This window comes from Sus scrofa, chromosome 1, assembly GCF_000003025.6.
Source record: "Sus scrofa isolate TJ Tabasco breed Duroc chromosome 1, Sscrofa11.1, whole genome shotgun sequence".
In the NCBI taxonomy this organism is placed as follows: domain Eukaryota; kingdom Metazoa; phylum Chordata; class Mammalia; order Artiodactyla; family Suidae; genus Sus; species Sus scrofa.
This window is the reverse complement of record NC_010443.5, coordinates 23,701,217-23,724,720: the sequence shown is the minus strand read 5'-3', so window position 1 is coordinate 23,724,720 and position 23,504 is coordinate 23,701,217. Positions and strand designations below refer to the sequence as shown.

The window sequence follows — 23,504 nt, the reverse complement described above, 5'->3', positions numbered from 1 at the left end:
TTAGTTTCCTCAATAGAATTCATCTTCAAAGAAAATGAAAGTGGATTTTACCTTATTTTATTTTTCATATTTTACAACTTATATTGAATTTAAATATTTTTCTAACAACCTAGAAAAACTGTTTATACTTTGGGCTATCCAGTACAGAAAACTTTTAAGATATGTGTTATATGATATTATGTAGAAGGTGAGCGAGTGTGTTTTGAAAGAAGTGAGCACTGGCATGTCCAAGTCTGAACTTCTTTTATAAAACAGACCAAAGATTAAAGCTTGTGGTGAACTCAACTTATGTGAGAAGGTACTGAATAGTATCACACTTTATAAATGCAATACACTATAATTATGATTATTTTTCATTATTTGCTTTGGAGTATCTCATCTATGAACATTGTCAGTATTCATTTAAGAGTAATACTTATATCAATTTTAAAAAACAACATTTTTTGTTTAAAAAATGCCCTTAAGAAACTTAAGAATGGCCCCTAAATCTTGGTCCTCAATCTATTTTCATATCCCTTCAGAAGTCTGTCAAATTCTTAGTAAGATTTATTTCTCAGAAAACCATAGTGGCATTATTTAGTCTCTAAGATACGCAGTTTGCCTCTTGAAATGATTTTAGGTTCTACCCTGGGATCGCAGTCAGACTTTCTTTCCGCAGCTCTCTGCTTCCCCTCTATTAACCTCTCTCAATAATCAGCAAACACACAGCAAAGCTTCAATAACATCCTGTTGGCTTTTGTCTTGTGCTTTATAATTACAAGCCTTCAACATGTTTTAATCAACATTGAGATTTCTTTGAAATGTTAGCCATGAGTTATTATTACTAAGGAAATTCATCAGAGTCCCTCCACTAGCATCCTGGATCTAAAGGTATGTGAAGAAATGGAGTGTGAGACTGAAGATACCCATTGAAGGAGATCCAGCTCATTAAAATTAAATATCATTAGGGACAAGGATTGGCATGAAATAAAAAAGATGATGGATTTACTCAGATTTACTCAGCTTATGTAATTAGAATACTTTCTTTTGACTATTAAATATCTTGTGAAGGAGTTCCCATTGTGGCTCAGTGGAAATGAATCCGAGTAGGAACCCTGAGTTTGTAGGTTCGATCCCTGCCCTTGCTCAGTGGGTTAGGATCCAGCATTGCCATGAGCTGTGGTATATGTCACAGACGTGGTTTGGATGTGGCGCTGCTGTGGCTGTGGCATAGGCCGGCGGCTACAGCTCCTATTCAACCCCTAGCCTGGGAGCCTCCATATGCCGTGGGTGCGACCCTAAAAAAAAAAAAAGACCCCCCCAAAAAAAGACAAAAAGAAATGAGTTTTATACCAGTGTTAACACATAGGAACTTAATTTTTAAAAATATTTTCATAATAGTACTACAGGATTTTGAACAATTAAGCTAAAATTGTAATATATGCTTTTTGATATGCATTTGATTTCTCCACTTTGTCTTGTTTCTGCTCAAAGAGGACATTTTCTATTATCAGGTAAAGAGCAGAATATGTCATTAAATCTACATACTGAAAGAAATAGTAGGATGACACAGCATTCATGGGGATCTAGGGAAATGTACTTTAAAAAGCACTCATGGTGGTAGTTAATAGAGTATTTGAAACTAAGCCTCCTAGTAAGAACAATTAGAAAAGCTCAACAAAATATTAAATTCTGCCTAAAGCCATCAAAGAAATATTAAGATATTTAAATTAGAGGTAATGCCTACTTGTCAAAAAAAAGTGAAAAAAATCTGAGAAAGTTGAAGATAATCACAAATCTAAACGTTGACCTGTATCCAGAGGACTTATAAATCAATCAATAGAATATAAAATCAAATTTGAAAGGACCAGCAGACTTAAGCAGAAGTTCAAAAATGGCAAAAGTTGTCCAGACTCCTTAGTCTCAAAGTAATACAAACTAATACCAAAGATAGATAGTATAGTCAACACACATGGCTACAACTCAAGTCTTAATGCCAAATGTAGCTCAATATATGAAAAACCTGCTATGGACAACCCGGCACTCTCATAGATTGCTAGTGTATAAATTGATACCATCATTTTGGAAAGCTGTTTGATTTTTTCCTACTAAATTTGAATAAATACATATTTTATGATACAGAAATTTCATATATATTATGCATGCATATGTGCAGTCAGAGATAAGTATTTTTAAGAACTTTCTGCATAACACATAAGCTAAATAAGCAAAATATCTATCAACATTAGAATAATTGCAAACTGTGAACAAATTTGAGTATATTCAAAATATACTCTAAAAACTGAAATAATAATAAACAGCCATTTCTAATACCTTGAATAACTTTTAATAATACTGAAATAAATTTTCTAGATTCAGAAGAATATAAAAACCCTGGAGTTCCCGTCGTGGCTCAGTGGTTAATGAATCCGACTAGGAACTATAAGGTTGTGGGTTTGATCCCTGGCCTCAGCTCAAAAGGTTAAGGATCTGGTGTTGCCATGAGCTGTGGTGTAGGTTGCAGATGTGGCTTGGATATGGCACTGCTGTGGCTGTGGCGTAGGCCGGTGCCCACAGCTCTGATTTGACCCTTAGCCTAGGAACCTCCATATGCCACAGGAGCTGCCTTACCGAAACAGCACTTATGTAGAGATTTAACACCTGCTAAAGTTAATCTATGGTGCTAGAAATCAGGATTAACTTTACGGAGGAGCAGGTAGGAATGGTTTTTGTGGATCATAAGGGTTTCTGGTATGCTAGCAAAATTATTTTTCTTGACTCATTAGAAGACAAACAGATGGATTCATTTTGTGATACTGTTTTATACATTTATGGTTTAAGTACTTTTCTATACCTATGTTACTTCAATTAAAACATTTCCTGCAATGTGGTCTAGGGTAATATTTTGCTTTTCTAATTTTTCACATAACTGCTTATAAGTCAACTAAAGAATATTCAGTTAAATTTTAAGATTTAAATTTCAAAAGAATATTTCTAACTTTGAAACAAGTAGGTTTAAATATGATAAACTGAATACAACTTTGAATAATTCAAATTTTCTTTAATATCATTTTCTCTCACAACAAGCACTTCCTTACCTCTTTAAGTAACTAAGACAGTACATTATTATGGTAGAGCCATTAAATGACATAAGCTTGGTGTTACATAACTGAGTTTTCAGTAGAAAATTAGCACCAAGACCAAAAAAGTTAACTAAGCCGACTCTTTTAATATTTATGCATTTTTAGTAAAAGTACCAACTAGCTAAATGCAGGTACATATATCTTACATATAAACATTCATAAATAATTCCAAGCAGTACATCATTTCATGCAGGTTTTCTTAATTTATACAAATACATTTAAATAAATGTATTAATCCTTAAAATAAAGATCAACAACTGACTTTTTATTGAGGTATAGTTGATTTGCAATGGGAGAGGGATGGACTGGGAGTTTGGGATTGGCATATGCACACTGAGGTACATGAAATGATTAGCCAGTGGGGACCTACTGTATAGCATGATGTTCTGTGATAATCTATGTGGGAAAACAATCTGAAAGAGAATGGACTTGTGTATATGTATAACTGAATCACTTCATTGTACAGAAGAAATGATCACAACATGGCAAATCAACTATACTTCAGCAAGACTTTAAAAAAATTAAAAAAACTTTTACAGAAGAGTAACATAATTTACATAATTTGTGAAGTACAAAAAGCAAGCACCTTAATTATCTTCCACATCTAGATGGGATAATAGATTAAAATTCCCTTTTTCCTTTCCATATTCTCGCTCTTCTGATCTATGTGTATTCATCAGTTTAGACATACTTTGTTCTATTCTACTCACAATTGTCCAGCAAGGCCTTTACTGTGTCATTAAAAATACATGGTAAACAAATTGAAGGCTGCCTATATCACTGCCTAAATAAAACACCTATAACCATTCTGCCATAACCATTCTGCCTATAACCATTGCCATTCTGGGCATTTAAAGGTTTTGCTAATTTTGAATAATATTTCTTAAATCCTGTTATGAAAATACTGGTGAATAGAATATTTTATTAGCACATCAAATTTTAACTGCAAATACTGGGCTAAAGTATATGGTTTATAGGCTTTTGATTGATAAGTTGTTAAAACACTCAAGAATATTTTAAGTTTACTAAGTTTGCAACTACAAGCTATAAAAATCGAAGAAAAGAGTGGCTATTTGCTACTTGTTAAATTTAAAATGTTTTTACTACATTTTAATGAAAAAACAATTTAAAATAGTACTCAAGGAGCTACCATAAGTTAATCTACCTTCTATATACCCAGTATTACTCACATCAGGTGAAAAATGATGAAGTCATTGGTGTCCTCAATTTTGAGAGAGCTAGTCTATAAACATTTAGGCCAGTGCCTTTTTTTTGTTTGTTTGTCTTTTTCCCAGGCCACACTTGAGGCATATGGAGCTTCCCAGGTTAGGGGTCTAATCGGAGCTGTAGCTGCTGGCCTAAACCAGAGCCACAGCAACGCTGGATCCGAGCTGCATCTCAGATGTAGGGATCGAACCCGCATCCTCATGGTTCCTAGTCAGATTTGTTAACCACTGAGCCAGGATGGGAACTCCTAGGCCAGAGCTTTTAAAAATTAACTCAAGATTTTTGACTTCTTTCAAGGTATTTTTGTTTTGAGAATCTCTTGTTTTTAGGGGTTATTTTGGTAATTTATGTTTTCCTAGGAAATGTTTCAATTAAAAAGTTTGGCATAAAGTTAAACAGGTTGTTGTCTTTATTTTGAGATCATACATGTGATACTTTTCCAAATTTAATTTTGTGGACAAGATTGTCCTTTTGTTAATTTCCTTGATAAAGTGATATATTTAGTAAACGCCTGTCTCATTTTTATTTTTTTTGGAGAACAAGTTTTAATTGCAAGTTTTTGCCTAATGTATATACTTTAGTTTTTATTTAATTTCGTTTCTTTTAGTATTGTAGTACCTTTCTTATTAATATGTTTGCTTTTCTCAATATTTTGAAAAATATCATTGTTAAACTAAGTTTCACTGTTACGCTGCAATATCACGGGGAGAAAATGTATATTCTTATTGATTTGCCACTGTTCTGAATGATGGAAAGGAAAATGGCTTGACAGACTGAGAAATAGATATTTGTAAAATTCATGCTTAGCCATCTACTCTAGAATTTCCTTTAGTACTGATTTCACATGAGGTTCACAAATAAAATAATGGGACAGATGATTTTATGAGCAAGAAATATTAATTCAGAATGAATCTTTGTGTGTTTTTACTCATCTTCAGCAATAAAGATCTTCTGTTTATTTGCATTTTGTTTTTTGTACTTGAAGACCGGTAGGATCTAACACATTTGAAATGACTTAGATATCCATAAAAATGACTTGTTAAAATCAATTTTAAATTGTGTCTCAATTTTTAAATAAATTAGTATAGATATTTCTTTTTTAATTAAATATTGTTGATTTACAATGTTTCTTCAATTTTTATTGTACAGCAAAGTGACCCAATCACACACAGTTCCCTGCGCGGTACAGTAGGACCCCACTGCCCATCCACTCCAAATGTCAGAGTTTTCACCTACCAACTCCAAACTCTCCATCCATCCCACTCCCTCCTCCCTCATTCCTGGAAACCACAAGTCTGCTCTCCATGTTCATGATCTGTTTCTGTTTTGTAGATAGAATCATCTGTGCCTATCTACTTATATTCCACATATAAAGTAAATCATATGGTATTTGTCTTTCTCTGACTTCATTCACTTAGTATGAGAATCTCTAGCCCCATCCATGTTGCTGCAAATGACATTATTTTGTCCTTTTTTATGGCTGAGTAGTATTCCATGATATATATGTGCCACATCTCCATCCGTTGATGGACATTTAGGTTGCTTCCATGTCTTCACTATTGTGAATATGCTGCAATGAACATATATATGCATGTGTCTTTTTGAATGAAACGTTTTGTCTGGATATATGCCTAGGAGTGGGACTGCTGGATCATATGGTAGTTCTGTATTTAGTTTTCTGAGGCACCACCATACTATTTTCCACAGTCATTATACTCATTTTCTTTCCCACCATAGGTATTTAGAAAAGATAACTATATTGCGTGTATGAACATACATCTGTTTTGATGTCTATAATAAAATATTTTAAGCAAGGAAACAAACTTTTAAAAAGTGAAATAAAATGTTTACATTTTTTCCATCTGCTGGCTTGCTGTTTTTATTTACCCAAGTATCAACACATACCTCTCAAGCACAAAAACCTTAAAAGTTCTAATGTTGTCACCATTTCCTTAATACACTTTGTCTGGGTCTCATTGTTTCCACACTTTTTGTTTTGATACTTTTCTATCTTTACTAAATGTGTTAGGGTTATTTATTTACTTTATCAGACATAAGTTTCACAAAGACAGAGTATTTTAAAAGATTACGCTTAGAGAAAAAAAACAGGACTTGCACCCAGGTGGAATCTATCCAGTGACACAGGATTTTCTCCTTATTTGGCAGGATTTCACTGTTCTCATCTAAATTAGTTGACTTTCATAAAATACTAATTTGGATCCATGCCATATGCTTCTCTTCCTTATCAAATATTTAAAAATCGCATTCTTTAATATAATTCTATTTTTCAAAGATGAGAAAGTAGTTTTTGGCAGCATGAACAAGCTCTAGGGATGAATTTTTCAGAAGAGCTGCCAAAAATTTGAAATGTAAGAGATGTATCCAAGTAGGGCAGTCAAGACAGCTAGTGTTTTTTGTTTGTTTTTCTGATTAAGGAGGGATAAGACTGTTCATTTTCACTCTATTTTTTAGGAATAAATATTAATAATAAGTGATAATATTATTTAAATATTGCACTAATGGTAAATTCAAGTTATGTTTCTAATACAAATGATGACTTGGTAAAATTACATAATCCAAATGAATAGAAATCATTTGCTATAAAATAGTAAAATTTAAATATATGTTTCATAAAATCACTAGTAAGCTGTCTCTCTCATGTGTAACTCAGGAAATGCTAACATTATCTGGAGAAGCTTGATTTGGTTTCTGATTAGTTTTTTTAAATATTTTATGATATTGCTACATAATATGCTGTGGCTTTCATTGCTTCATGTATTAAATTAGAAAAATGTAATAAAGTATATCTGACTCTAAATATTTTAAACAGAAGTATTGGTTAAATGATACAATGTGGAATTCCTCTAAGAATTAATGTATAACAAATATAAATCAATATTAGTTGTCAATTTAGCCAAATATACTTGAATATTACTAACTATAAATAGGTATTTAATAATGACTCCAATGTTGGTATCACTGTACAGAATGCAATAGATATAACAAAAAAAGGAAAAAAATCACTGCCTTCAACGTGTTCATAAACAAGTTGGATTATATACACACATGATCTGTGCAGATAAACTTGTGACATTTAAATGTGATATATCCATAATGCAACTAAAATACTATCACGGATTTGAAAATAAATGGACATTTATATGGACTATAAAGAGAGAAATGGAACTCATATATATTGATTATTTGCTCTTTAGGGTGATTATTCAAATTTGAAGATGAGGAAAATTATATAGCAAGATGGGGGAAATGTATTATAGAAGCCTCCATGGAAGAATTATAAGCAGAGCCGAAGGATATGAGTAAATAGCACCCAAGTGAAGGAGACAAAGTTTACTGTGAGGTCAAAAAATAAAGGTGCTTAGGTCAAATGGTTTACTTAAGGGAGATGTAAGAGGTGAAAAATTCTGGAGTGTTGTCTTCAATCCTTCTGAGAGAGAGACTAGAGCATAATAATGGTGGTTTTGGGCTCTGGTATCAGGTTTCTGGGTTCCATATCTCAGTCCTGACATTAATATCCATTATTACCCTTCCAAAAACATAAGTCCTACCACTTATTGAAAAGTTACTGCATACCAGGCACAATTGAAAGCATGCTGAATATACTAATATACCAAACTCTGAAAAAAACTTTATTAAATAGGTGTAATTATCATCTACTTGATTAAAAGTAAAGAAACTGGGGCAAAGGGAATTAAGAAGCTAAAGTCTATGTCATTAGACACTATGTACACTATTTTATTTCATTCAGCATGAAATGCAGGTATTAGTAGTTGAGGTTTCCATGGATTTCTGTGATGAATATGTAATAATTACTTATAAATGTTAACTGTTATATTAAATAACTACTAGACAGCTCCTCAAAATAGTTAGGTTTTTTTGGCTATTGATTGCTAGGATAGAGAAGGTAGATATTATCTTTCATTCAATGGGAGTATACTGAATATATTTTATACATTTGGAGTTTTCATATCTGGAAAGACTAGAAGTTATCAAAACAAGTTTTTGTACTCTCTTACTTAACAGGCACTAAGGGCTAACAAGACTTACAGGAAAAATAGATTTGATGCAAAATATGGGTCTAACTGGCATCAAGGATGAAAAAGTACAGGGGAAATAAGAAATTCTCTAGATCGCAGGCATCATATAAATACAGCTTTAGCACATACAAATCAAAAAATAGTAGAAGTATTATTTTGGAATGGAGAGTACAGTTTTGTTTTTTGTTTTGTTTTGTTTTAATAGGCTGCGTTTAAAATGGATATACATTTGCTAGGAAATAAATGGTAAATAATTTGTTTCAGGTATTTATGGAGGAGGGGCTGATGGGATTTTTTAAAAATGGTAGCTATCCACAAAAGTTTTAAGATATAAATAACAAAACTTTTAATTTCAGTATAATTCATGTTTACTTTTGTGCAAAGCATGATCCAATGACCTTGCATGTATTTAGCTATTAAATCCTCAAAACCCTACAAAGTAGGGATGGTTTTTAGCCCTGTTTTATAGATAAATAATTCAGGCATAAAGTTTTTTTTAAAAAAAAACCCTGCATTAGATATCAAGTACCTATTTTAGTGACTAGATGGTAATCCATACTCAAAAAACATAACTACAAAGTCCAATCATTTATATTAAAAGCATTACCAGAAACATTTTATAATTAGAAAATAGCACATCTGCTTGGAGCTAAAAGTATATTTCTATGTAAAATATATTACATACTAACAAACTGTATAACCTAGATGAATAAATTCCTAAAAACATGACCCACCAAGACAGATTCATGATGAAATAGAAAATCTAGTAATCTAAACCAATTACTAATAAAGAGATTGTGGGAGGTTTTTTTTTTTTTAAAAAAGTCTAGAAGCAGGCAGTTTCACTGGTGAATTTTATCAAGCATCCAAATAATACCAATCCTTCTCAAACTCTTCCAAAAAAATAGAAGGAACTCTAAATCCATTTATGAATCCAGAATTACCCTGATGACATTAGACAAGGATGCCACAAGAAAAAAAATTACAAGCCAATATCCCTGATGAATATAAATGGAGAAATCCAAGAAAATACTAGGAAACATCATAAAAACAGATCATAGACCATGATCAAAGGGAGTTTATTTCAGGAATGCAAGGATCGACCAACATCCACAAATCAGTCAATGTGATACACTACATTAACAAGATGAAGTACAAGAGTCATATAATCATTTCAATAAATGTATGGGAAAATGACAAATTTTAATATCCATTTGTTATTTAAAAACTCAATAAAGTAGTACCTAAACATAATAAAGGTCATATGTGACAAGAGACAGCACTGAGTAGTTATGCTGTAGGCCACAGGGAAGTCCAATGAATAATAAAAGGTCAGAAAGAGAAAGTAGGGAAACAGTTCCATTTATCATCACATCAGACAAACAAAAAGTTTGAACTAATAAATTCAGTAAAGTTGTAGGATACAATAGCAACAAATAAAAATCGGTTTCATTTCTATACACTAATTATGAACTATAAAATAGAAATTTAAAAAACAATCCCAGCAACAATTGCATTAAAAATAGTAAAATGCCTAGGAATAAATTTAACCAAAGAGTTGAAAGACCCATAAATTGAAAACTGTTAAAGACATTGATGAAAGAAATTGAAGTCACAAATAAATGGAAAGACAGCCCATGCTCATGGATTGGAAAAATGTTACAAAGTCCATACTACCCAAAGCAATCTATAGACTCAATGCAATTCCTAAAAAAACTCCAATGGTATTTTTCAGATCAGTAGAACAAATATTCCTAAGATTTGTATGGAAACACAAAAGACCCTAAATAGCCAAAGCAATCTTAACAAAGCTAGAGGTACCACACTCTCTGTATGGTATTATACACACACACATACATAAATCAGTGTAACAGAGAGCCAAACTCATACATAAATGTTCAAATTATGACAAAAGAGTCAAGAATATTCAATAGAATAAAAACACTATCCAATAAGTAATGTTGGGAATATTTGGTTAGACACATGGAAAAGAATGAAACTGGACCACTATCTCACACCATACACAAAAATTAAATCCAAATGGATTAAGGACTTGAACATGAGACGTGAAATCATAAAACTCCTAGAAGAAAACATAGACAGTAAGCTCCTTCACATAGGTCTTGGCAATTATTTATTGACATTCAAAGCAAAAGCAATAAAAGTAAAAGCAAATTAAGTGTGACCACATAGAACTAAAAACCTTCTGCACAGCAAAGGAAACCCTTAATAAAAAAGTAATCTATTGAATGAGAGGAAAATATTTGTCAATCATACTATCTGATAAGGGGTTAATATCCAAAAATATTAAAAAGCTCATTCAACTCAATAGCAAAAAATAAATAAATAAATAAAACCAAATATGGGCAGAAGATCTGAATGAACATTTCTGCAAAGAAGACATAACAGATGACCAGTAGGTGCATGAAAGTTGCTTTACATCATTAATTTTTACATCATTGATCTTCACCTGTTACCATTTTGCTAATGACTATTATAAAAAAACTAGAAACAGTTCTAATGAGGATGTGGAAAAAAAGGGATCCTTTGCACACTGTTGGTGGGAATGTAAATTGGTATAGCCACAGTGGAAAAGAGCATGGTTATTCCTCAAAAATTTAAAACCAGAACTATCATATGATACAGCAATTCTAATTCCAGATATTTATCTGAAGAGAAACAAAACACCAATTCAAAATTTATGCACCCTCCCATTCACTGCAGCATTATTTACAGTAGCCAAGATATGGAAACTATGTATACACTGACAAATGAATTGACATAGAAAATGTGATGTATATATAAATACATACACACATATGCATAGTGGAACATTATTCAGCCATAATGAATGAAATCTTGCCATTTGATATAACATGGATGAACCTTTGAGGGGATTACGTTAAATGGAATAAACTAGAGAAAGTCAAACACCATATGATTTCCTATATGTAGAATCTAATGATGACTATTTTCTCACACACCAAAGCCAAAAGAACTTTGAAAAATATCTCAAAAAAAATCTCATATTCTATAGTCATCACAAATATTCTACAAAAAGTAAGAAAAATAAAGACATCATAGTTGAAAGCAGTCACCTTCAGAAACCATACGCCATTAGTATTTTAAAATATTTTTTAGGCTAAAGGAAATAATAAATTGCAAACTAAAAGCATGTGGATTCAAAAAATATTTTATAATGGATCTTATCATGTATGAATGTGTAATACATTTATCATCAATAGCAAAAGAACAATGTGAGTTCAAATGAGATTTTATTCTTAAGTTTCTCACATTTAAAAATAACTTACACATTGTCACTCCTAATTAGTGTGGAATAAGTTAATGTTCAAGAATAAACACTAAAAAGGTACAAAATATAAAACTATAATTTCAAGTGAGGAGGTTAAGATGGAATATTAGAAAATATTTAAAAATCCAGAATAAGCAGAAAAAGAGAAATAGTGAGCAAAAACTATTAGAATTAAACAGTCATATTACTAATTACATTGTATGTAAATAGACTAAAGACTCCAATTAAAAGACAGAGACAGGATAATAAAAAGTAATATACAACTGCATGCTGCCTACAAGAAATATAGATCAAATGCTAAGCACAAAGATGTTGAAAGCAAGAAGACAAAAGATATAGTATGTGAACATTAAACACAAGGAAGCTACTCTGGCTATGTTACTTTTGACAAAATATACTTTGAGACTCAGACTATTACCAGAGAGAAGTGAGGACATTTTATATTGATAAAAGGGTCAATTCATCAGTAAGACATAACAATATTTTCACACTTAATGACAGAGTGTCAAAACACATGAAGCAAAAACTGGCTTAAATAAAAGGAGCCATAGACACATCTACATACATAGCTGGATATTTTAATGACACTTACTTTTTAAATGATAGTGAGCCTAGTCAAAATTTATTAAGGACATAAAATATTTGAAAAACAGCACAATAAAAATTTCAAGTTTGCATAGAAAATGAAGACAGATCATAATGTAAACCATAAAATATATATTTCGAAAGGTAATATTATACATTCTCTGACAAGTGTGGAATTAAGAATATCCAGATATTTGGGAAGTCAATAACTGATTATTAAATAACTAATAGGTCAAAGTATTACAAGAGAAATTAGAAAATAATTTTAAGGGCATGACAATGAAAATAAAACAATTTGTAGATTGCTGGTAAAGTGATACATGTATGACAATGTACAGCTTCAATGCTCCTATTAGGGAGAAAAAAGGTGTATTGATGAAAGCTATGAATTCAAGTCTAGAAAATGAGAAAATAAAGCCCAAAGTAAACAGAAGGAAGGAAACAAAAGCCAATACAATTAAAATAAAAAAAAGTAATTACAGGACAAAATTGGCGTTAAAAGCTGTGTTTTGGTATTTTTTTCTTATGGGTTATGTAAGTTTAGAAATCCTTGGATGACTGTTTTAGAACAAAAGACAAAGCTCAAAATACAATATTAGGAGCATGAAGAAATATTAATGCAAATTTTACAGACCATAAAAGGACAATGAGACTATTATGAACTTTATGCTAATAAATCTAATAACTTAAATAGACAGATTCTTTAGAAAACACAACTTGTCAAAACTGAGGAAAAGGTAAAAAAAAAAAATCCAATTAATTCTTATCTATCAAAGTAAATTTTAATGAAAAAGATGTGGTAAATATATATATATATATACACATACATACATATGTGTATTTACATACACACACATATATTTTATATATATACAGAGAGAGAGAGAATATTACTCAGCAATAAACAAAAGAACAAAGTGTTACCATTTGGAGAAACATAAATGGACCTAGAGAATATTACACTAAGTAAATGAGACAGAGGAAGACAAATATTATATGATATCGCTTATATGTAGAATGTAAAAAATATAAATGAATCTATATACAAAACAGAACAGATTCACATGTAAAACAAACTTATGGTTACCAAAGGGGAAAGGGAGGGAGGGAGTGAGGAAGGGATAAATTGGGAATACGAAACTAACAGAAACAAACTACTATATGTAAAATAGGTTAGCAATAAAGATTTACTGTATATCACAGGAAACTATACTCAATATCTTATAATAACCTATAATGGAAAATAATCTGAAAAAAATTCATACATGTGTAACTGAATCACTTCCCTACACACCTGAAACTGACACATATTGTAAGTCAACTATACTTTAATTTGAAAAAGAAAAAAACACAGAATTTTCCCAAAAAGATGACTTCAAACTGCATTGGTACACTGTTGAATTTTCTAAAATATTTAAGAAACACTGATATCATATAGTCTTTCAGAAAATAAAAAAGGAAGTAAAATTCACAACCCATTTTATGAGTCCAGCTTGAACTTCATATCAAAACCTTGCACAAGCTTATCAAGAAAGGTATAGACAGCCCCCTAACAGATACTGACACAAAATTAAATTCATTAAAAAGATATTAGTAAATCGAATGCATATGTTGAAAGATAATATCTCATTACCATGTGAGATCTACTCTATGAATGTAAAAATGTTTCCAGGTTCAAAAGTCAGTATAATTCATGATTATTACTGGGAATGCAAATAAACACTACAATTAGATACTATTTCAAATGCTCTAGCATGGTTAAAATAAAAGAGACAGAAATATTCACCTCAAGTGTTGGTATTAGCAAGGATGTGGAATATCCTGAGCTCTCCTCAAACTATGGTGAGAGTATAAAATTGTGCAACCACTTGAGAAAACAAGTGGCTTTTTAATTTTTATTAAAGTTCAATGTATTCTTCATTATCTGGCAATTTTGCTTTTAGCTATTTAATCAAGAGAACTAGAAATATACACACAAAGATATTTGTAATAATTAAAGACGTAATTACGATAACTCAAAAAAACCCTGAGGTCCAGCAACAGAAAAGTGAATATATTGCATGCCTACCATACATCACTACCAAGCAACAAAAGGGAATAAACTACTGATACATGCAATGACATACATGAAAATTAAAGAGAACTTAGTAGAGTAGCAAAAGCCAAAGCTGTATATACATAAGATAACACTTCAGTTATATGAAGTTAACAGACAAAACTAACCTACCTTAGGAAAAAAACTAATCAGTATACTGGTTGCCAATGCTGTGTTGGGAATAACAGTAAGGAGAAGCACAAGCAAAGTTTTTGGAGTGATGTGCATATTCTACAGCATGACTGAAGTGTGCAGTTATATAAGGTTATATGTAAATCAACATTCACTGAATTTTACACTTAGGGTGTATATTTCACTGTGTGTAAAAGGGGGCAGGAAAAAAACGATATTAATTGTCTGATACAGTAATTCAGTGGTTTCAAATTTTAGTCAAATGAACAGGTAACATCTTAAATGCGGTGGGGCTAAAACAGACTGTTCTGTTTTTCTTCTGCTAACAGACATTTTAAAATATACTCACTCACAGTCAAGTTCTGAGAAATCTTTGCTCTTTATAGGAAAGTTTTTGAAAGGTTATTTTAACACTTAAAAATGTATGACTGAAATAGCTCTGTTGCATACTTTAGAGAATAACATTCTTTAAGTATCATTTGCAAATACCATGTTTATGTTCTACTATTTTATATGTTTGTTCCCTCCCTATATTGTCTACAGATATACTTTATAATGAAAATATATGCTATTGCCAATAATTTCAACATGTCATATTCAGAATTTACATTAGGAGGCATTACTTTTGCCTCTTAGATTCTGATTTCTGAGGGAAATAGATCATAGTAAAGATTAGAAAAAAAATTAGATGGCTGTGATTAAATAGAACACAGAAGTAATTTCCAAGCACTATATCTTTTTTTTTTTTTTCTTTTTCTTTTTAGGGTCGCAGATACAGCATATGGAAGTTCCCAGGCTAGGGGTCAAATTGGAGCTGCTGCTGGCCTATGCCATAGCAATGCTGGATCCAAGCCACATTTGAGACCTACACCACAGTTCACGGCAATGCCAGAAATCCACTGAGTGAGGCCAGGGTTTGAACCTGCATCCTCATGGGTACTAGTTGGGTACATTACCACTGAGCCACAAGGGGAACTCCCTTGCATTATGTCTTGATGCTTCTCTCTTATTACTAAGGGTATAAAGAAGTTGTATTTCTTGGCCTAGTGGTATTTTGAAAACCCACGGGGATATGAGCAATGTGTCCTTGGAAGGCCTTTAGAAAATAACAAGACCAATTTTATTTAGTGAAATCAATCCCAAGTTGGGCCTTCCTCTGGGTTCATCTCAGTTCAAGTAGCTTATATCCTATGTCCCACTAACATAGGGCCACATGGGGGATTAACAGTTCATGTCAACTGACAATTTTAAGGGCATCAAAGTGGACATAAGGCAAGACAAAGACAAATATCCTCTCATCCAGCCTTCAGACAATAACACAGGACCAACAGGCCACTGCTACATCCTCCTCACCTTGACCACTGCCAGAGCTTCTTTAGGTGACCTTCTCTCTGTGTTACATCTCCATTTCATCTGATATTTCTCTTCATATACCAAACCCTACATAAAGAAGTTTGTCATAGCCCAAGACACTCAAAATACCTTCTTTGCATTAGCATACATTCTCCTTGTATCTAGATTTTTCCTTTCTTTTTGAAATGCAACGGCCAAAAATGACTTATTTTTAAGTTCTGAGTTTTGTATGTCACTCTTTGAGGTAGTTAGTATGAAATGTCCTATCTTACTGGCCTGAAAAAAGAACCATATGTACAATAAATCAATGTAGATATAGCATCATAAACAAAATTCCCAAATATTAAAAAGCTGAAACACTGTATCACAATATACATCCTATATATCCTTCAAATAAAGCATGAACTAATCAGAGCATATAAATACCTTGGTGGTGGGACTCCCACATAACTCCAACTCTACTTCCAAGTACTCAACTCCAGAATTACTGATCTTTTTCAGTCCTTAAATAATCTGAATGATTTTCTGCTTTCAGAGCCTTTATACATCATTCCTCTACCCGGAATGCTTTCCACTTCTCAAGCATACTAGCAAATCTCACATCCTTCTTGATACTGAAAAGAAATTACCAAACTAATCTATACCATTTTTGACTTTAAGTCCTTCCACCTTTTTTTTCCCCAAGCAAATATCAACAAAGAAATTTCATTTAAACAACAACAAAAAAACCTTTTCTGTGAATTGTAAAGAATATGAGCTTATGACAGCAATTTACTTGTTGTCAAGAAAAGGTTACCATTTAAATAACAAGTGTGGGGGTCTATCTCTTAGGCATTTAGGGGTTTTCAGAAGGACTTCAAAGAAACAAGTTTCTTTCTTCCTTCAGCTAACTATAAAAAAAAGTCTGCAGAAACTTCCACAGAAATAGTCAAGCTTCAATACTTGTCTATACAGGTCTCTTTTATTTTGGAAGTCTCCTCACACCGCATGCCATAGACAATTTGTCGGTGCTTTGGTTTCTTGTCAAGATCTGCCTTCTCCTTTGGAAGGATAAGGCCTCACCTGGAGACTTTACCAGTCCCTTGGGACTTGGAATGAACTTTCTCTCAAGTCATTTCTAAAACAGTGTTCAAACAAAGTTGTTTTTCATGGAAATATACCCACATTATGATTTCTGTATATATCGTTGAAATAGACATATGTTCACAACATTAAAATATTGGTTTAATGCCATCACTTGATTTTAGGGGAAATCACAAATCTATAACATATCAAGGTTGCTATCAGGTTAATTTTTCAATTACAAATAGTCATTGCTACATCTTCAAAATGCAAACAATAGATACAGTGAATTGCCCATGAAAAACTGCATTAAAGAACACAAATTTTATTGGAATGAGCTTCCTAATGAAAGTGTTCCTAGTTTTCAGTTAAGAATGTAGAGCATGTTTCAGATCTTTTCTGTGATTAAGAGGCTGATAATCTTTGAAAGAAAATACTGAGAAACAATTTTTGATTTATAGTGAAATAAATAGAGCAGTAACAGACATTTTTGGGGTTTTGAAATTGGCTACTCAACGACATGGCTCCATAAAGACAGAGCCTCATAAATTATTGGGATAATTTCATTCAGAGTTCAGGTTTATTGCACTGAGGACAATATACTGGATAAAATCCTTAGGAAAACAATAGCAATCTGTCCTGTCTTAGGAATAAATGGGAAAGCAGGTCGGGAGCAATTTACCAATTCACTCAGCAGTAAAATAATTACTGTTTTTAATGATAATGTACTACAGACAGATCTAATTGGTTCGTGCCTCATGTTTAAACTGTCCTAGCTTAATAAGTGCAAGAACATTATATTTACTTTGCTTGGTCTAAAAGCACATGATATTGAAAATTGACCTTTAAGTGATCCCTAGTGTAGTTCTGTACTATTTGTTTTGGATTATTGGAAGTCTTGAGTATTTTTAGCTAAAATGTGTACTTGTATTATATATTTTATGGATCCTAATTTTCTCTATGTTGTGCCCATTAGGACATACAGAATACATTAAGAAAAGCATGGTCCTGAAAAGCACACACCAGAAAATTAAAAAGAGAGGACTGTTTAAATTATGTGAATTAGAAAAACAGGGTCAGAAAGAACTTGAAGCTTTTTCAGTTAGATCTCTTTCTAAAGAACAAATGAATTTCATTTATTTTTTTTTCCTCCATCAATTCAAATGAGTGCTGTGTGACACAAACTGTTGTATTTAGGGTACCAAAACTGTCATGCTTGGGACATGTTTATTCTCATTTTAAAATAGGTAATCTTTTGAGTGTCTTCATTGTCTTGCTGAAGAAATTATTTTTTTTTAATAGCAATAATTTTGTGCTGTTTTCTCATTAATACTTAAGTTCCAGAGGGTACTGAGAGCACTGCCAAGAGCCTTACTTTTTTCTACCACCAACCTAAATGCTGGACTGAAATTCATTTTCCCAGCTGTTGGACATATTATCAGATAACACATTGCATTTCATCCCCCTTCATAAAGATTGCCCTCAGCTGAAGGAAGGTACTTCATCCAAGGTCAGATCAATTTTCTGATGCATTACATATCCAAAGACTGATCAATATGCATGATATTGAATGAGCATACTATTTGCCTCAATTCAGGCCAATTTTGCAAGTCTATTTTAGCTCTAGAACTCCATTGTGACATTAAGTTTTGTTGTTTTCCAGTGACTCCGAGATGGCCCATATTATCCTTCTCAACCTTGCTTCTTTCACTTGCAGACAATTACTGACAACTTGAACCCTTCCAAATTAACTTTCTGCATGCACATTTCCTCCATGTAATTATCCCAGAGGTTGTTTCCCAGATGAAAGCTACTTGATTTTTAACATTTCAGTTTTCTAGATCAGCTTTTTAGTTTTGTTTTTTATATTTACTTTGTTGATTGACTGTCCTTAACTATGATTGATATTTACTTTGTTGACTTAATAATAATATATATTATTTCAATACATATTTCTTATTCAACATTTTTAGCAGTGGTTCAGATGAAGATTATGTACCCGTTGTCACAACTAGGTCAATATATGATATAAATAAATATTTCAATAAAAATTGAAACATTAAAATTAACTTTCATAGATTTGAATTTCTATGTATCTTTTATTTGCCACAGTCATATTTTAATTTATAGTCCCAAGTTAACTATGATCTATGATTTGTTGGCAGGACTTTATTTTTTAATCAGAAGAAATTCAAGCTCTAAGTGAAGAAATTAAGTATGAAGAGAAAGGATAAAACGGAGCTCTCGCTGAATTTTGAGCTTTGAATATATAATCTTGGTGACTCTTCTAATAGCAATATATCATTATGATAGTTGTGCTAATTCATATATGCAAAAACATATTTGCTTGAGTTTAATACACAATCTTACAGTAACTGCCCCCTGAAAACTATCTTAACAGTTTTCTTGTTTTTAGCCAGTAGATTTTACTTTGAGTAATATACCTCCCTAATTAAACTGGTGTAATTTAGGTAAAAGTGTCTCTACTGCACCAGTGGTTGAGCTGTGGCTATAGCTCCCTCTAACTCATTAGAATACTCCATTCCTCAAACTCATTGCAAGTGTAGAGAAGAACATGTGATCCAAAGCAACCAAAAGCACTCTGAAAATTGCTTCTGTGACTGGGAAGAGGTATTCTCTTCCTTTTCTATTAACCTCAGGGCATTGGCTCTGAGGTTAATAGGAAAGAAAAGACTGGCTCCAAGCCACCTTGCCACAAAAATAAAAAAATATATGAGAAGGGATAGCTGAGCCAAGATTTGGAAAAAAAAAATTCTTATAATTATCTGAATCTCTGTTTCCATTCAAATCTGAAATTATAATCCCTGGATATTCTATTATACTTTTTTCTTTCTTGAAATGTTATCATTTATTTACCTTTTCAGTATAATAATATATCTCATCATAGACAGTTCCTGAAAATTATCTGAAATAATGTATTTTTATTAGTTGAACATTTATCATCTCTATAATATGTTCAATAAATATAGATTTTCAGGATTGTTGTGCTTGAAATATATGATAGAGTAGACACTCAGGGAGTCATATAAATTATAAAAATCTGCCTCTCCTGCAAACAAGTTGGTCTTGTCTTTGAATCCTTGTTTCTGCTTCTGTTTAAGTTTGGAACATAGGAATTAAGGATAGGGTTGAAGTATTAAGAATGTGCCAGCCCCTTAGGTTGGCAATGATGAAAAAGGATGGAAAAGAAAAAAAACACAGTGTTAGTACTACTTAATGTTTTTTCTCCCAATTTACCTACCAAATTAGAGCAGAGCAGAGCTTATTAAGCTTTTTATAACATGGTTCACAACAATATTTTACAAACACTGTGAATTTTATTATAGTTTTCTGAAATGCTATTTGGTTTTCCATTCCAAGTCAAGAGTAAAACATGCTGATTGATTTTTGGTTCTGTATATAAGAAGCATAGAAGCTCCCACTCAGTCTTACCCACATACAAGTAAAATTCTTATTATTAATCTGAAAAAAGCAACACATCTTAAAAGAGCCTGAAGAGAGGTTAGGATGCTGGGCTAAAGGAATCTCCCAAGATTGAAGAGACCAACAGTCATATACAAAAAAATAAAAACTTACCTGAACAGAGACTCAGGAGCTGAAACCAGTGCAGGGGAACCATTGCAGAGTAGGAAAACAAGAACTGTGATGAACTGCTGAGGCTCAGCATGGATAAATCTGAGATTTAAGAATTCCAGGGGGGGACCCAGTTTCGTGAGAATTATTTCCAAGAGCTCAACCAAGTCCTTACAGTGAATATCAGAGAAAAATCCTCTCTTACTTCCCAAAGAAGATGGGAAGAGAAACCATTTTGAAATATGCTGGGGCATTCCACTCTTCTTAAGAAGCCTCACCCTCAGGAGAAATTAATTAAGCAGAGCCCAACTGGCTGGGATATCATGGAAGTTTAACTCACCTGGGGGGAAGGAAATAACCATGTCTAGTCAGCTCTAGTCTTCTATCTGGCAGAAGAGAATTTCTCACATATAGCCCACCCTAGCTATCCTCTTCCACTTAATGTGAGAGAACACAATCAAATACAGTTATAAGGTTCACAAAGGCTCACTAAAACACTGAGACATAATTACAGAGATATGGAATATCCCCTCCCCCAACATTTCACCATCACATAACTATAAGCCCATTTAAGGCAGTTCCTTTTATCCAGTATGTCATGTCAAGAAAAAAATTACAAGGAAAACCAAAAGAAAAAAAAAATAGAAGAGACAGAGAAAACATTAGAACCAGACATTGAGGAATCTTGGAATTATCTGAGTGGGAATTAAAAACAGGTATGATTAATATGCTAACTGTTCTAACTGATAGAATGGAGAGTTTGTAGGAACTGATAACAAAGTCACTAGAGAGATGAAAACCCTAAGAACCAAAAATGAATGCTAGAAATAAAATAAAATAAACAAAAAAAAAAACAAACAGATTAAAAAAAAAAAAAACCACTGTAACAAAAATGAAGAGTGCCTTTAACAGGCTCAGTAGTAGATTAGACACAGCTGAGGAAAGAATCCTTTTGTTTGAAGGTATCTCAATAGAAACCTCTAAATCTGAAAAACAAAGAGATTGAAAGAAAAGAGAGAGAAAAAACCCAAAAAACTCCAAAGTATCCAAGAACTGTGTGACAACCACAAAATGTGTAATACATGTATAATTTGAATAGCAAAAGGAGAAGAAAAAGAAAAAGCATTTTAAAACAAAGACTGAGAATCTCTAGTTCCATCCATGAGACTCTCATACTGAATGAAATCAGAAAGACAAATACCATATGATATCACTCATATCTGGTATCTAATATACAGCACAAATGAACCTTTCCACAGAAAAGAAAATCATGGACTTGGAGAATAGACTTGTGGTTGCCCAGGGGGAGAGGGAGGGAGTGCGATAGATTGGGAGCTTGGGGTTAACAGATGCAAACTATTGCTTTTGGAATGGATTAACAATGAGATCCTGCTGTGTAGCTCTGAGAACTTCATCTAGATGTTTACAACGGAGCATGACAATGGGAGAAAAAGTTATGTATACATGTATGTGTAACTGGGTTCCCATGCTGTACAGTGGGGAAAAAAAAGTGTATTGGGGGAAATAACAATAAGAAATACATTTAAAAAATAAATAAATAAAAAAAAAAACAGACTGAGATTTTCCTAAGTCAGATACCATACCACAGATCCAAAAATTTCAAAAAAATACCAAGTGGAATAAATGCCAACAACTTACACCTAGGCATATCATTTTCAAATTACAAAAAAATAAAAAAAATAAAAAAACTGAAAGAGGCACAGGGAAAAAAATCATCTTATCCACAGGGGAACAAAGTTAACAATTTTGTCCTACTTCTGTTCAGTAACCATGCAAGCAAAGGAGAGTAGAGTGAAATATTTAAAGTGTTGAGAAAAAAACCTCACCAATCTATAACTTTTTACCCTGAAAAATTCTCCTGAAAAAGTGAAGGAGAAATAAAGACTTTGCAAACAAAAATTGAGAGAATTTGTGGCCAGTATATTTCCCTTACAAGAAATATTAAAATAAATTCTTTAGAGGAAAGGAAAAAAGATATACATTAGAAACTCAGATCTACCTAAAGGAAGCACATCAAAGATGTTATCAAAAGGATTAAGTGAAGGTAAAATAAAATACTTTATTTCTTATTATCCTTTTCCTTGAGGTATAATTGACATTACCTTGAGTTTGGGTATACAATGTAGTGATTTGATATTTGTACATATTGTGGAATGATTACTACAAAAAGTCTAGTTAGTATCCATCATCATACATAGTTAATTTTCTCTTGCGATGAGAACTTTTAAAATTTATTCATTCATGAATTTACAAATATGCAATACAGTCTTACTAACTATAGTTACCATGCTGTACTTATTCATTACTAAGGTTTATTTTTTAAAAACCAAAAATTTGTACTTTTGACACCCTTCCCCCTTTTTATCAACCCCTCAACTCTCAACCTTTGGCAGCCACTAAATCTATGAGCTCACTTGATTGTTTTCTTTTAGATTCCACATATAGGTGAGATCATATTGTCTTTGTCTCTCTTTGATTTATTTCCCCTAATATAAAGCTCTCAAGAGCCATCTATGTTGTCAAAAATGGTGATATTTCCTTTTTACGACTGAGTAATATTCTATTGTGTGTGTGTGTGTTATATATACAATTATATATGTGCATATATATACATGCACACATACATATATATAATATTTTCTTTCCCCATTCACCTGTCAGTGGACACGTAAGTTGTTTTCATTAAAAATGTTCCATTGAATATGGGGTACACATATTTACATATTTTTTTCCATAATTTTTTTCCTTTGGAAAATTACCCAAGAAACAAACTACTACATCATATGGTAGTTACATTTAATTTTTTGAGCAATATCCATATTGTTTTCCATAGTGACAACACCAATTTACTTTCCCACCAACAGTGCACAAGTGTTCCCTTTATTCCACATTCTCGCCAACACATTATTTTGTCTTTTTGATAATAACCATTCTGACAAGTG

General features: G+C 32.3%; 1 long non-coding RNA gene across 2 annotated transcripts in view; it reads right to left on the bottom strand.

Moving 5' to 3' along the window:
• The window catches only part of LOC106508831, a 227,785-nt gene extending 206,471 nt beyond the window's left edge, over window positions 1–21,314 (bottom strand). For both annotated transcript variants that reach the window (XR_001305904.2, XR_002342540.1), the window contains exon 1: window positions 20,545–21,314. This is a non-coding gene — a long non-coding RNA (uncharacterized LOC106508831). The remainder of the gene's footprint in view (window positions 1–20,544) is intronic.